Genomic DNA, 15,814 nt, shown 5'->3' with positions numbered 1-15,814 from the left:
AATGGATAACAATGTAAAACATTTAAATAACAATAAAAATAAACAATTTTTCGGCCTCAACTGTTGAAGATTGCAAAATTCGCCGCTAGAGGTATCTGCTGCTAATGTCACCTGATTCAGGACTGGACTGGAGTGTATTTTTCTTGCTTCAGTCCAGTCCGGTTGTCTGTGATTCTCGCTCGCAGCTTCTGTTTCAGTTTCAATCTCAAACAAAAACAAAACTTTCATTTCAGTTTAGTTCATAGCCGTCCACCGCCGCACTAACACCTACGAAATGATACTCCAAACCGCTAACCTATTTCGGTCGTAAACGAAAGTGTTCTCCAGCTTATTCCAACCGGTTTAACGTATAATTAATTATAATATCCACACGCGTATTTATAAGATAACCTAAATGAAATATGAGTGAATCATAAAAATATAACCTCAAAAGTATTTTATTGTCAAGTGTCAGTGCGCTTTTAAAGTGAAATGCGTTTATTAACTCCACCAAATTAAAGTGACAGTATCCGGATTTTCTTCGAAATTATCAAGGTAATATAGATTCTCTTATCTTACCTGGTTTGACAGATGCAGTAACGGATTAAACAAGATTAAGTAGAGTAGATTTAGTCTATAAAAATGAGTGTAGAGTAAATTAAAATAATTACATAGTAAATTATAATTTTAAAGTGATGATTGATAAAATGTTTACCAATCATACCAATGTTAATATGATTTTGTAAATGGTTCTAAGCTTCACGATTTATAGTTTCTGAACGGATTGTAGATTACTGTATCTTCATTATTGAACGTCAGTTACTTGTTAGTTTGGAAATTACAGTATTTTATTTAAAGTGCCTATCAGTTTCTACAACACACTACGTTAAAAAAAATAATATACTGCACTCTGACTTATAGAAAATGTAGAATTCATAATGGCAAGAATGTTATTGTGTAGTGTGTGATTCGGATATAAATTAAAATTACTCAATATTTTCTTCATATTGTCACCTTAGTTTAACTTATTTATATTTACCAAGGTCTGATTTCAGAAAACATGATCGTTGACATTTTAAATTCAACGCGCTAATTCGTTCAACAAAGACAGTCCCTCTAAAATTAGTCATATTAGCTTATCCTATTAAATATAATATTATAAAGTACAACAAACTTGGAGAGATTTTCTTGACAATATAGTTGTCCATAAAATATTGTTTTCAATCCGTCCCATTTGTCACCAGATAGAATTTAACTCACTTTTTCTATAGTGAGCAAATAGTGGAGTGTGCGTATTATATTGTTTTGGATAAGGTTTTTGTGTAGATATAAGATATTTTTGCCTAGATTGATTTGCATTTATCCATAGCTTAGGCCTACTACCACATTCTATTCACTGGCCCTGAATTTCGTTAGTATACTTAATTAAGTATAAAATTCATCTCACAAAATGTACTCATTCTAATCTAATTTTTATGGTTGGTTTTTACATTTTATACTCACTGTAGCTGCCACATTTTTTTGGTAATATAATTTTTGCAATAAGTGGGATTGGAGTTAGTTCGCACCATGTGATATATATTCGAAACTATTTCACTGAACTGTATCTGTAAATACATAGGTTGGTTAAATCTATTGCATACAGTAGGAACATGCGACTAAATCCAATGAGATAAGGCATAGAAAACGCGATCCTAATTATTATACAATAATGTGGGGGTTAGCTTATGCCTTTCCTATACCGTAATTTTTATTGTTTTCAACAATACAGTACAATACTGTTTCCTAAAAATGCTATTTTCTTATACTTTTTGAGGTTCAGTGGCGGATTCTCAAAGTAAATAGCCCGCCCTGGACGTCTAAAACGTACGCGTTTGCAGATTTTTATTAGATTGGGTAGAGTAGATTTTGATTTGCTAAGGTGGTTTCCAACGCTCATTTTTTATATGCACTTATCAAATATAAGAGTTCAATAGATCAAGTATATCATTATTATTTTACACCCGTACGTATATACATATTTCGGGACTCGGGAGGTTGTCATAGTGTACGATTACATTCATCAATTAAATTTAAATGTTCATTTACGGGGATTGATAAAGATTTGTCAACTTCTGCTTGTTGATAAAGTAATGAGACTTGGTATATCACAAATAACCAAGGGATTAATCACAATGTTATTACTAGAATGACAGTGTGTTAAGACGTTTAACCTCATACAAATTTGACATATGCTGTTATTTAAGAATTTTGTCTGACTCCTTGTGGGCCGCCCTCTTAGGGGATGGAAAATAACTTAAAATGGTATTATTGACGCCTGCAAAACCTGTCACGGAAACGGTGTGATGCAAGTAGTTTTACTCATTAATTTTTTATTTAACTTAAGTTTAACTATTTTCAAACTTTCATATCTCTTTTGTTTATATAGGTACCTATAATATATTTATTTATTTTCTTTCCATTATTATATTTTACTATAATTTGTATTAGTCAATCAACTACCATACATTACTTAACGTAAAGCTACGAGTAATTTTGCATTATTTACCAGTTAAAGTTAATACATGTATATACAGTTAATTTTGAGCTATTTAGAGAGATATCTTAGTTTACTTTAATTTATCTTCATCAATACTATACAAAATTATACATGTATGTTTACATTCACTCACGTTCATTTTGAATCGTCATTTTCAATGCTAGGAATAAGAAAATGTTTCTTTAAATAAAATTTAATAAATAAATAAATGTATTTATTTTAAACATGCATGATTAATATTGTAAAATGTTACTTAAGTTCAATCAATATAATATGTATGAATGTATGGATATGTGTATATATATTTATTTGTTTTAAATATATATGATCTAAGTAATATTTCCTTATAAAGATTCGAAAATTAATTCACGAAGTTATATTTTATTTATTGTATTTACGTGAATCACAATTATTTAATTTTTCTACGGCTGTATTATAATTACTCTTACAACGTTAGCTAAACATTGGGTATGCAACAATTAACTTTGATAATTGAGTGATAATTATACATCTTAAATGGGTTAATAGCCTAGACATAAAGTTAAAATGTTTATTTCTCATTTATATACAAAAAGCACAATTAATTGATTTATAATATGTTATTATTGTCAGTGTTATGAATCCTTTATTATTATTGTAGGCCTATTTGCTTATTACAAACTAGTTAGAATAAGTACAGGGTAAATAAAAAGTCAAGACCCCCCCCCCCTCTAATATTTTTCCAAGTAAATATACAGAGATATCCTTTTGGTGGTCGAGCAACCTTAGCAGGAAGTTTTATTTGATCATTTTGAAATTTTGAGTGTCCCCCCCAAAAGGGGGGATTTGGGGGGCAATTAAAATATTTTAAATGTAAACCCCCTTCAAGTGACACCTCATTTTGAAGTGTGTACAAAAACATAAAGAATGGTGAAAACTAGAGGTTGCTATCTCTTCTCTATCCAAGATGGTAGCCTATATTATCATTACAAACCAATTTTACCATCAATTTTCCACAACATTTGACAGGCTACCATTTTGGATAGAGAAGAGATAGCAACCTCTAGTTTTCACCATTGTTTAAGTTTTTGTAAACACTTCAAAATGAAGTGTCACTTGAAGGGGGTTTACATTCAAAATATTTGAGTTGCCCCCCAAATCCTCCCTTTTGGGGGGACACTCAAAAATTTCAAAATCACAAAATGAAACTTCCTGCTAAGATTGCACGACCACCAAAAGAATATCTCTGTATATTTACTTAGAAAAATATTAGAGGGGGGGTCTTGACTTTTTGTTCTCCCTGTATGAGAACTACCATAAATTTCTTATGACAAAAATTTGCAAAACCCAGTAAGAGCACTAGGACAAGTAGTTTACAACAGCTAAACTGACACTACTAGACCGATTGATATAAATTCTCTACCAACCTATAAGTAAAAGAATTGCCACAGTCATGTAGCAAATCCACACATAAAGATTGGAAAAAATTCTAAAAAATTAGTATTTCCTAGTTTAAACAAGTCAATCACCATAAACAGTGAATATTCTGAAAATATTTTACTGTACAGCCCTGCCCCTCGTTACCCGTTTTGTACTAATCTGGTAGTCAGTAGACAGTTTTGGTATTGAAAAATTACGAGTCCCGATAAAATTCTATTTTATGTTCGGTCTTTTCTCCTGACCCACCAATAATGCTCCTGCGACCCACCAGTGGGTCCCGACCTGTAGTTTGGGACCCGCTAACTTAGAGCAAATAAAGTCAAGAATAAAAGCGTGTTTAAATTGTATTTACATTGTAAAACAATTATAAAATACAAGGTATTTCATGATCATGATGTGGCCATAAAAAAGTGGAATTAATGTTTTTTTATGTCATGAAATAATAAGTAGTTGAAGTTCTACATTTAAAGTTCTCTCTAAATCTAATAGTTATCTGAGGTAATGGTGGTAGCTGTTAATCCTGTATACTGTATTTAGTTGTACATTTCATTAAGTCAGTAAGGTAGCTTTCAAATCTAAAATAGGCCTACTGTTAAAAATAAAGAATAACAATTTAAATTTACATTGGCCAATCACTAAATGTGTGTTAATATATAATACAGTTCCCACAGTTGGTTCCATAATTAATTAGTTGTTGAAGTTTTTTTAAAATACAATGTTTTGAAACCTAAAATAATGGCTCCGATTTATTATACTGTAATACTTAGTAAACTTGGAATTACATTTGTGTTTTCTCCATCCAAGCCTTTTTACAGTTTAAACTATTTCACTGAACTGTATCTGTAAATACATAGGTTGGTTAAATCTATTGCATACAGTAGGAACATGCGACTAAATCCAATGAGATAAGGCATAGAAAACGCGATCCTAATTATTATACAATAATGTGGGGGTTAGCTTATGCCTTTCCTATACCGTAATTTTTATTGTTTTCAACAATACAGTACAATACTGTTTCCTAAAAATGCTATTTTCTTATACTTTTTGAGGTTCAGTGGCGGATTCTCAAAGTAAATAGCCCGCCCTGGACGTCTAAAACGTACGCGTTTGCAGATTTTTATTAGATTGGGTAGAGTAGATTTTGATTTGCTAAGGTGGTTTCCAACGCTCATTTTTTATATGCACTTATCAAATATAAGAGTTCAATAGATCAAGTATATCATTATTATTTTACACCCGTACGTATATACATATTTCGGGACTCGGGAGGTTGTCATAGTGTACGATTACATTCATCAATTAAATTTAAATGTTCATTTACGGGGATTGATAAAGATTTGTCAACTTCTGCTTGTTGATAAAGTAATGAGACTTGGTATATCACAAATAACCAAGGGATTAATCACAATGTTATTACTAGAATGACAGTGTGTTAAGACGTTTAACCTCATACAAATTTGACATATGCTGTTATTTAAGAATTTTGTCTGACTCCTTGTGGGCCGCCCTCTTAGGGGATGGAAAATAACTTAAAATGGTATTATTGACGCCTGCAAAACCTGTCACGGAAACGGTGTGATGCAAGTAGTTTTACTCATTAATTTTTTATTTAACTTAAGTTTAACTATTTTCAAACTTTCATATCTCTTTTGTTTATATAGGTACCTATAATATATTTATTTATTTTCTTTCCATTATTATATTTTACTATAATTTGTATTAGTCAATCAACTACCATACATTACTTAACGTAAAGCTACGAGTAATTTTGCATTATTTACCAGTTAAAGTTAATACATGTATATACAGTTAATTTTGAGCTATTTAGAGAGATATCTTAGTTTACTTTAATTTATCTTCATCAATACTATACAAAATTATACATGTATGTTTACATTCACTCACGTTCATTTTGAATCGTCATTTTCAATGCTAGGAATAAGAAAATGTTTCTTTAAATAAAATTTAATAAATAAATAAATGTATTTATTTTAAACATGCATGATTAATATTGTAAAATGTTACTTAAGTTCAATCAATATAATATGTATGAATGTATGGATATGTGTATATATATTTATTTGTTTTAAATATATATGATCTAAGTAATATTTCCTTATAAAGATTCGAAAATTAATTCACGAAGTTATATTTTATTTATTGTATTTACGTGAATCACAATTATTTAATTTTTCTACGGCTGTATTATAATTACTCTTACAACGTTAGCTAAACATTGGGTATGCAACAATTAACTTTGATAATTGAGTGATAATTATACATCTTAAATGGGTTAATAGCCTAGACATAAAGTTAAAATGTTTATTTCTCATTTATATACAAAAAGCACAATTAATTGATTTATAATATGTTATTATTGTCAGTGTTATGAATCCTTTATTATTATTGTAGGCCTATTTGCTTATTACAAACTAGTTAGAATAAGTACAGGGTAAATAAAAAGTCAAGACCCCCCCCCCCTCTAATATTTTTCCAAGTAAATATACAGAGATATCCTTTTGGTGGTCGAGCAACCTTAGCAGGAAGTTTTATTTGATCATTTTGAAATTTTGAGTGTCCCCCCCAAAAGGGGGGATTTGGGGGGCAATTAAAATATTTTAAATGTAAACCCCCTTCAAGTGACACCTCATTTTGAAGTGTTTACAAAAACTTAAAGAATGGTGAAAACCAGAGCTCGCTATCTCTTCTCTATCCAAAATGGCAGCCAATATTAACAATTTTACCATTGATTTTCCAAAACATTTGACGGGCTACCATTTTGAAAAGAGAAGAGATAGCGATCTCTAGTTTTCACCATTCTTTAAGTGTTTGTAAACACTTCAAAATGAGGTGTCACTTGAAGGGGGTTTACATTTAAAATATTTGAGTTTCCCCCCAAATCCCCCCTTTTAGGGAACACTCAAACATTTCAAAATGATAAACTGAAACTTCCTGCTAAGATTGCTCGACCACCAAAAGGATATCTCTGTATATTTACTTGGAAAAATATTAGAGGGGGGGGGTCTTGACTTTTTATTCACCCTGTATTTCAAATCAATATGTAGCTGTCGCTAGCTTTTTCATCCTGTGTATGTGTGTGCGTGTGTGTGAGTCTGCCATATCTAAAGGCCGGTATCCGTAGTGCGAGGCAGCTCGTGCCATCTGCCTCAGGTGAGCTCTTTTGCGATAGTTCGACACTTTGTGGACTTAAAGGATGTCGAACTATTGACATGTTTAACCATAGGGAGTAAATGGAGTTTAACACAAAGAAAAGTAAAAACACAAGTCTTTTATAGAAATCACCCAAATTTATTAAATACTGAAAAACTTAACAATTTCACTGTTCATTAGTTAAGTCTCAAGTCAACAATAAATGACAAATTAATGTTCAAGAATCGATCCTAAATGATAGTTAAGGACAATCTTTAACGAGAACATAGATCGAATAGTTTCTAGTATAAGAACACAGTGCTGCAAACCCGACCCCAAAACACTATTTTTAGACAAAATAGCGGTGGTTTATATCACGGTGAATTAGTTGAACACAAGTTGCAATTTAACTGCCGATTTGTTGGAGTTGCGGTGTTTCGTTGGCTGTTAACGATTGTAACGATCAATTCTTAAGAGCGACGAAGCTGGTGCATATTTCGAGGTCAATATAAATGCAGGGTGGGTGTAAAATGAAATGATGGCCTGTGTAGCTTTGTTACTAAGATTAGCTGATTTAACTAGGTACACGCATACAACTATCGTTGCCCTTGGGACTAGATTGGAATAACCCAAAGTTTCCAATCATAGCTACTGACTTTTTCAGAATCGAACCGCAGATCCTCTAATTATTAGGCCTACTATGAGGTTGCCATAACCACTAAACTACCAAGCTTTAAAATTATTGTTCTACGAGACTCGTAAACACTCAAGCTTAAACTTAAACGACGAGTAAGAAATCCGCACAGTTATGTGAACAGATGCTATCCATCACTCTAGTCTTGCGTCAGGTGAAATCTCCTGTGGAGGTCACAGTTAATAAGTAAATTTTCACAGGATTTTCTCAAGTAAATTACCAAATTAAGTAGAGGATGTCGTGGGATTTTCCGACTTACATGTGGTTCTGAGAACTGATCAAGGTCATCAGTACGGATGTAAGGCGGTGCATAGGGACTGAGGACAAACGGACACGGCTGACAACGAAGAACTGCACTCACGGTCAAAGGAATTTACAAGGGTTGGAAGGGTCGCCCGCCTAAGCCACATGGAACTGCACTCACGGTCAAAAATCGGTCTTTCACGGCTGAACGCTTCGCTAGCCCCTTAGTCATCTGTTTATTCCGTCCTCTGTCTTACTTTATCCAATACTTTATTTAATACACGTTTTTAACCTAACCTAACCTAACCTAACCTAGCCTAACCTAACCTAACCTAACCCAACAAGAAACCTTTACAAAAGAAGCTTTGTTATAGTAAGAATATAGCCTATCATGTTATCGTAAATACTATGCTAGAATTTTCTGTGCACATATATATGTGTATTTTTTACAATATCAGTAGTAAGTTTATTTTTTGAAGTTTAGATTAATTTAATCAAAACTCTTCAATATATTTCAACTAATTTAATAAGTTTTAATCAACTCAATCATGGTGTTGCACAATGTGATATAGGCTAATTAAAAACTGACCGTGAGTGCAGTTCCGGTACCCCCAGAAAGGCTCAAAGTGACCGTGAGTGCAGTTCCACCCCTCCCACAGACACAGGGAATGCAGAGCTCTCCCCTCTGGCACTATACCGCAAGTCGCAGGACACTGTATGTGGGAATGCGGGATATTCCAAATGATTGTACCATTATATGTGTGGCATATGTCTCACAAGTGGCGGTGCTAGGGGGGCTACCGGGGATTTGGGGGGTGCGTAACAAAAAGAGGGGGTCCGGGTCTTCCGGCAGAAAATGTGGTATATTTTAAGCCTTTTGGTAAATTTCTAAAGCTATTTTTAACGCCTAGAACTCTCCAAAAACCTCCGTTACGTTTTAGGTCGAAATATGTGTTTAAATTTATTTTCCAGCGTCCAATAGGGAATTTAGCCTCTCCCTCTCTTGGAACCACCACTGTAACCCAACGAACTAAATTTTTTATATGGAGCTAGACTACCTCAGACGTGCTGTTGGTATGATAGGTTGGTAGGTGGTTGCCATGTTTTTGCAGGCTGAAGAGGACATGGTCCTAGAACAGCCTGTCTGGCGGGGTTTCGGCTCCCTGGACTGGAACATCACGAAACTAAGGTGGACAGTGCACTATTTCAAACAGTGTAGAATATGGTGTTTTTTTAACACAACCCTAGTTTAAAGTACATATATTGACTGTTTAGGGACAAAACTAGCTCATGTTGGCAGCTCTGCTTCCTTTACTTCATTGCCGACTGAAATGCATTTTACGAATAGCATTGTTATCTACACGGTTTAGTGTTATTGGTACTGTCATAAGACTCGACATGGTGTTTTCAGTTTCCACAATTTCAAAGAGTAGGTTTTGTAGAAGAATACATTCAGTGATTTTATCCCCTTTATGCCAAGAAATGTTTGTAATTCAGTTTTTAGGTGAGATTCCAGTCCCTAATAAGATCAGCTACAGGTTGTATTAAAATGTACATATCAATGATACTATACTTTTTTTTACATACAAGTGCAATACCAGTAATAAAGTAGAGGAATCAGGGCTGCCAACCCAAGAGTTTCTTTTGCTTGTAATCAGCGATCACAGACAATATAATACTTTAATGTTTATTCCATTGTCTGTGCAGCGATGTTCTGTACTTGGTACTGTATTTTGGTTGGCTAAAAACGTCCTGTATAAACCTAATTCAGTTTAGTTAGCCTCTGGTTTAAACCTCAAGTAAAATCTATTGTTTGTTCGTCAAATTAACACATGCATAAACCAATATGACTTCACGAATGATCATATCGTTGTGTTTCATTTTTGTCCACTCCGCATTATTTTCAGGACAACAAGCTACAAAATACTCTCGCCGCAGCAAACCTGCAAACGAATTTCCATTTGTCTGATTGGACTTTTACTCAATTTTTTCCTTAATAATGTCAGATTTATTCCCTATTTAATTAACATTAAGTTGAACGAGTACAGGGGCTTGCTGCTAAGGACGGAAAAGATTTTTTTTGTCAAATGTTAATATTAAAGTAGGTATAAAAAACCAACTTTATCAAAATATGTCCGGAAACGACAACATAAAACTTTTTACATAAGAATGACATGGTAATTTTAAATGTACCGGTAGTTTTTCTCCGTAACATTTAATTGTGCAGCAACGCTTCAATGTACAAAATGATTGTTTGTTTTTTAATTTATCGTTACAATTTTAATACAATAGACTAAATGAAGAATGCCAATACTGTAGTAATTTAGTTTACCTTTGTAATTTTTGTGTTATTTAAGTTAGTATTTGTCTGAAAACAGGTCTTGCGTTATCAATCTATGTACTATCAATACAAAAACTATTATCAAATAAAAAATAAATTTTGATAATAACAAAATACGTACATGAAACTATTGAGTTTTTGGAACTTTTCAACAGGATACTTAGTTAGGAATGATGCCTTAATAGGTCAGTAGAGAGTTCAGGTACACCATGTATATAGCGATGTTCATTTGCCCAATTGTTATTTTGTGAACAAGTAGACGTGATATTTGAAACAATGTGGTTTAAAGTTCCAACGGATTTCGATTGTTTGAGGAGTTTATTGATTGTTGTTACTACTGAAGTAAGAGTTTTAGCTGCCACATAAATAATTGTAGATAAAATATAAGTGCTATTCATGCACAGTCTTTTTAAAACGTGATAACATTTTTCTATCGTAAAAAGTGCCAATTTGCTCATTTGTTACACAAATAACTATTATTATTCGACATAGTATAGTTTGCATTGCATTGAATTGAATTGCCAGTGAATGGAAATCGACGTTTACCCACGAAAAGGACTTCCAAGACTTAAGACGTACATTACAATTACTCGCACGTGAATTGTTTCCGCTTTGCGAAGGTAATTAATTTCGACATCGCATACGAGGTATAACTCAAGCATACACAATAGATGATTCTGCGTAGCATGACTATATCAAACAGAATGTCAAGGTTGATACCAAGTCCAATCAGAGACGAAATTAGACGCTCTGTCAACTCACGAAGTCCCTCAGGATGAATCGGGGACCTTTGATGTACCCAAGTAACAAGTTTGTTAACGCACAAAAGTTACATCAATGAAGGGATGTAGTTATAAAACATTGGCATCTATAATGAAACAATTAAACATTGACGCATCTTTATGATGAAACAGTTTTTTGTTAGTTTGCGTATTGCTCAAACATAATTGCTTAAAAAACATAATTGCTGCATAAAAGATTTATCAGATAATTTTTACGACTTCCTTAATTTATTACTGGGGTAATTATGCAATCAAAATCCCATTTATAATGGTTATAAAATATATAAATACGTTTATTTGGATTTACACTTTCTGACTCATCATGTTTGACAATGAGAACAACTCCCTGCCAACTGCTGCCAAAGGATTATGGTTTGCTTATAAAATTTTATCTGCAGTTTGAGTTTGTTTCACCCGTTATATACATCGATGGTTTTGCCGTTCATTATGAAATCATTCTCAAATGATCTCATTGCCAAGGAATTGGGGGGATGGGCACCCCTGCCTGAGACTTTCTGTTATCTTTTAGTTATTCATCGCGCCCCCTTGTGACTCTCAACACACCTCCTTGAATATCCCAGCAATTAGTGGTCCTATATGATATGACCAGCACATTTGCGACCCATGGCTGCTGATCTAGGTCTTCACTCATGGTCCGCATTCCTCCCTTCTCGCTCCTCGGTTGCCGCTGCCCGTAGTCTCTCATCACGCCCCGCCGCGCCAATTTTGCCGTCACGATTGCGCATGCTAACCGCATCAAATGTAATTAAGTAGAGTGTGCGATTACATCGCTGCCCCTGCTTAGCGGAGCCTGGGGGTCTTTGCATCAGATTAACTCAAGCGGCCTGGTTTTGACGATACCATTATCTTTTATCGATCAGGAGGTAATTGGTCTAGTTACAATAATTCTAGTTATAATCCTGTGAAAGAAATTTATTTTCTGATTGAATCGAATTTCGGTTCATCTTTCAGACTGACGCAAATATTTGTAACTGTGGCTGTGATATGTTCTTCTTCCTTCACGTCCCAGGACGCTGGGCTCAAGCCCGATAACGTTTTATACTCACTACTTATTGTTGTGAAGTGGGCTAGAAACCTATTTTAGGACTATGTCCTCTTCAGCCTAACATAGGCTCTTGAAATGAAATGGAAATCCTTTATCGAGGCAAAATTAGCACCTCATCATCCATCCTTACTTCAAGCTAGGACTAAAAGGTCGCATTATCACATCGCTAAAACAATTTGTAATTGGCGGGATTTGAACCCAGTACCTCTGGGATCGTATAGCTGTTCTCTACCACGAGATTCTCTATTAGTCGTCAATCATTACTATATTTTGTCGTGATGACAATAGTTTCGGGGTTAAAACCCCATTTTCAAATTTTCAGTAGTCAAATCGTCAAACATATATTGATGATGATAATAGCGTAGGTTAGCCGATGCCTACTTGATGATGTTTACCTTGGGGGAGGGGTAAGAGTTGTTTATCTCTATTGTTCTGTAGTTTTACCACTTTATCGAATAAAATGTTTGATCTCAAATTCAATTTCTCATTCAAAACATCATTTGGTAATTTTTTTATTTCTTTGTATACTTCAAACTTTCGAGAACGTTCATCTTGTTACCTTTATTATAATTGTGTAATATCTATAGATTATCTATGCAACTTTTTACATTGTGATTATCGTTCGTGGTGTTCTGCAAACTTCGATTTTTGTGTTAGCAATTAAGGCTTGGGAAGGTGTTCAACATACCTTTTCCAAAATGAACGACCTGATTGACCTATATATACTTTGGGGCAATGGTTGCAGGATAGTCTATACACGCCCTAGATGTTTCAAGGCTGTTGCTATTATGAGTCGGAGATGGGTTAAATTGTTTTTCTAGCTTACTGGTAGTCTTAACAGTCTTACATGCCAGAATGATATTTTTTTTTTCAATTCACTTTTCAAGGTGTAATGTAATTTATTACCAAATTCAGATACAAATTGAGAATTACAGTAGGTTCATCTGGAGATGTTTTATTTTTCTGTTTATTAACTATCTTATCTATTAATTATGCTGCTTGAATAACCATGATTTACTGCTATATATGTTAAAATTGTGTACTCAATGTTGTAATCTTCTGGGGTCATTTGTACATTGAAAATAGGGTTTTTAACCCCGAAACTATAGTCATCACGACAAAATATAAGATTGATTGGTGACAGTTTAATAACCTCATTTTATGTCAATTAATCAATTCTGGAGGCAAATATGTGTAAGTTAAAATATTCTTCAATAAGTTCAAGGATCTGATCTAATCCATCTGATGGAGGAATTACACCCCGAAATGACTTAAAAATTGTTTTTAATCATCTTAATTTAATGATTTAACAGGTTTGTATTATTTCATCATTTTCGTGCTACAATAAAAAAATTTATAAAAGCCATGTAAAAAAATTAAATTTAAAAAGTTACCCAGTAAACTCTGAGTAATCATAATAGTAAGCTTATCTGGTTTTGTATAGAACTTGATTCGTATCACTATCCACTATGGTTTATATCCTTCGAATGCTGATACTGTAGCACTATTTTGTAAAAGGGTGTGTCAGAAATCGTACCAATATATGGTTTTGAAAACATGTAACAAACAAACTACATTTAACAGTTTAAAGCTCTAAACATGAAAATTTTATCTCTGAGCCAGTAATGTGGTTATTTATCACAGATTAAATGTAGAGATCGAGCTGATGGATCAACACTAATATGAGGAACAGTCCTGCTGTAAACATGCGTAGCTTGGTTTATTTACTGATGGGTTATTTTGTTCTTTTTAATTTAATTTCATCATCTACGCGTTTCATTCTCCTTTCTCCCTCAACCAGGTGTCAATTTGGTGATAACTGGCAGAGGAGTGTCATTTTTACAGCATTATAATTACAACAGCCATTGTGATTTCGTCTCCAGTGACAAAAAAGGTATATTGCTACAGTTAGCAGTATATTTAGTATTTATTTTTAATACTACTTATTTTTAACTTGCTCATTTAATGTTTAAAATAATTTAATTGTATTTAAGTGAATGCAGCAGCTCTTATTAGCTGATATAGCATTCTTTTTCAAAACTTCAGTACTATGGTCAATATGAACTTAAACATAATGTAGAATCACATAGGTTTAGAGTATTATACCAATGCGTTTTATTGTGACAAAATACATTTTTGCGTTTTTAGTTTTTACACATACATCATACTTAAAATCTATGGTAGCACTTAGATAATTAGTTCATTCTTTATTTGAACTTTATTGTTTTTTATGGTAAATTTATGGCAAGAAAGTGTGAGTTGTTTGAAGTGTTTATCTTTGCGGTTTTCCAGCTTTGCCTGACTATGTGCAACTACAGTATCTATTAATATTAGTGTTTCGGTTCGCCAAGAATGTACCACTGCCAAATCTACCCCCCAAAACGCACTGTCAATGCGCCAATGCGGCATTTCTTGAAGTTCAGAAAATAATTCAAGTTCAACAGGTTCAACTTTAGTTCGTCCCTTCATTATCGGGTTAGGTTAGGTTATGCTATGTTATGTTAGGTTAGGTTAGGTTACGTTACTTACCATCATCCGCCTGATTACCCGGATTGGGGTAGCATTGGCGCAATCCCGGTGCGAACCAGGCTGACCCGTTTTAACCCTCACATAACTGGCGCAATCCCGGTTTACCCTAGTGTTTAGGTACTTTTTGACCTGACGATGGGACAAACAATTGTAGTTTGTTGAAGTTTTTGTCCAAGCAGTCTTGACACCCGGAAGCATCAGACCACTAATTGCGGTGGAAAAATGTTCGAAATATTTCCCTAAATAACATAACTCATCAAACTGGATTGGATCTGATTATTATTAGCGTCCAAAATACATAGATAGTGTTTTCCACCGTATATTTTCATATGTGCAAACAAAGGAAGTGGATGTATGTAAGTGGATCCTGGTTGTGGTATTGAGGGTCAGTATGATCGTCACAGAGAGTAACTATGTTGCAATGTCGCAACGTTATCTGCGAGATACAACATACCGGTTGCAGGCCAGGTTGAGGCTGCCGATCTAGAAGTTGCGCAAGCTGTGAAAGTGATATTCCCAGTAACACTTGCACACGGAACAGATTTTTTTAAGATCGCTACAGAATAGATTTTCGGAATAAGAAATTCTGTCGTATGGTAAGACCGTTATGGTAGATGAATATATCAAATATATATGATGGACACTAGAAGTTAGCTGGGTGGTTATAGACAATGGCAATCAAAATGTCGCATGTACGATCCTGACTAGTTAGTTGATAGTTCAAAACTGGACTCAGCTGACCTTGATCATTGGGCTTCTAATAAACAGCTGATAAACAGCTGGTTGAAAAGTAAAGTCACCCCATTCTAAACTCATAATTTATATTCAGATTATAATACGCACCTAGTTATCTCAAAAGTAAAAGAGGCGAACCCGAAAAGATTGATCGTTGAATCCACTAAAGATTTTCTTTTCCACAAAATAATACATGCAAAAAATGATCGTATTATTTTAGTGGTGGGAGGTTCTTAAACACAACTAACACATTTGTAATTGATTGGATTTGAACTCGTACTTCCACGATGGTCCATCGCTCTAAGAAATGTGCATTTACTCATAACCAATTATGATT

At 33.8% G+C, this 15,814-nt stretch overlaps 1 protein-coding gene across 1 annotated transcript in view; it reads left to right on the top strand.

Annotated features, from left to right (window-relative positions):
* The first annotated feature begins 242 nt into the window (after nt 1–242).
* Nucleotides 243–15,814, top strand: part of LOC128998150 (endoglucanase E-4-like) — a 36,436-nt gene continuing 20,864 nt past the window's right edge. Inside the window, exon 1 of the mRNA XM_054424156.1 lies at nt 243–534. The gene's annotated coding sequence lies outside the window, so the exon portion shown is untranslated. The remainder of the gene's footprint in view (nt 535–15,814) is intronic.

Source organism: Macrosteles quadrilineatus, unplaced genomic scaffold, assembly GCF_028750875.1.
Source record: "Macrosteles quadrilineatus isolate MER2022 unplaced genomic scaffold, UCM_ALF_1.0 Scaffold_7__1_contigs__length_78375512, whole genome shotgun sequence".
NCBI classification, from domain to species: domain Eukaryota; kingdom Metazoa; phylum Arthropoda; class Insecta; order Hemiptera; family Cicadellidae; genus Macrosteles; species Macrosteles quadrilineatus.
This window is presented reverse-complemented; position numbering and strand designations above follow the sequence as displayed.